The following is a 1570-nucleotide window of genomic DNA, read 5'->3' as shown; positions in this document are numbered from 1 at the left end:
GAGTTGTTTTAAAGCTCTGTTTGTTTCACTTTTCTTACTGCCACTGTGAAATACCAGAACTGTGAAAGTATTGGTTGCAATATATGGCTGAAGCAATGTAATAGCAAAATTATTTCATTGTTAGCTTAGCTCCTAAATAAATGTTTTAAAGTCCATGTAAAACTTATTCACACGTTTCAGGATGATAGGGCACTCTGATACAGGAGGCACCTTGGCATTCCTGTTCTGCTGGGGGGAAAATCTTCCAAACATTTTCACTTAGTAGTGCGTTCAGTGGGGTGAGCAAGTATGTGCGTGATCCACTGCTGATTTGTGTTTCGATGGCTGGATACCTCAAAAACTTGTGACAGCAATCTATGAACGAGTTATAGCGATGGACTGGAGGCATTAAGGAGCTACATGGAAGGCTGTGTCCAGATGTTCAAAGGTATATATGAGGAAAATATTCATTGAGATAAAGAAATTAATTCAATAGGCATTAGGAGATGAATCCAATAAAAAGCTTAGGCTTAGACATAAAGCAGGATTGAAGTTAAATCAAAGTAAGTCCAAAGTAATGATTGCAGACCTTCCTTTATCTGGAGACAGCAAATGCTGCAAGAACCTATCCTTTTCATGATGTTTATACATCTTCAAAAGTCACAAGATTGCCATACTTCTGGTAGTCCATTTCCCACAGTATGACAAGTCCCTGGTCTAATTGGATCAGATTTTCAGCTTGACTGGGATAGAGACATCAGGTATTGCTTTACTTCCCAGTACGGTGGAAGCTCTGAAATAACATCTAGTATATTCTGACAGAATCAAGGTCCTCAGATAGAGGGATAAAAAGTGAAGAAAGCATCTTGCACCTGTCCTGCTGAAAGTGTCACAATGCAGTCAAGTATCAGATTCCTCAAGTGAGAGAAATCAAAGACATTGGACCCATTTCAATCTTACAGTTAAAACAACCATGGCAGAAATTAGAATCTTTATATTCAGTTAGCTGTTAAAAGTCCCTACAATCTAATTTACCACATAGCTCTTTAAAGCAAAGTTAATAAACTTCAGAGCAAGGACCAAAGTCCAGGTTCCTGACCAGTTATGTAAAAGCTCTACACACTAAGCCACAGCATTCAAACCCATGTTTGAATATCTACAACTTTACCAAACCCAGGCCTTTCATCCAGCAGAATTTAGTTTACCATTGGAGGAGTATTGTTGTGAGGAAGACTGTGGTCATCAGGGTTTGGCAGTACCACTGTACACAGATGGGTTCCTACGTTCTCAACTGACTTAAACTGAACAGAACAATAGGTAATTTTTTTTCCCCCACTTGAGGGTAGAGACTCATTTGATACTCCCAACGCAGAGGATTTGTTGGGCTTTTTTTCCAGAACTTGTAATGTCCATTTTTTATAGGGGTCTTAATCTGACACAGTCTAAATCCCTAAGCAGTGACATAGCTAAAGAACTTTAAATAAAGCATTGTCTTGGACACATGCCTTATTTTAAGCAGAGCTGAACTATTCAGTCAGCATGGAGGTAGAAAAGCCTGGTTGTGTTTTTGTATTGAATCTTGGGGATTCTA

Source organism: Ammospiza caudacuta, chromosome 5 (assembly GCF_027887145.1).
Source record: "Ammospiza caudacuta isolate bAmmCau1 chromosome 5, bAmmCau1.pri, whole genome shotgun sequence".
NCBI lineage: Eukaryota > Metazoa > Chordata > Aves > Passeriformes > Passerellidae > Ammospiza > Ammospiza caudacuta.
The sequence above is the reverse complement of the archived record's forward strand: the minus strand, read 5'-3'. Positions refer to the sequence as shown.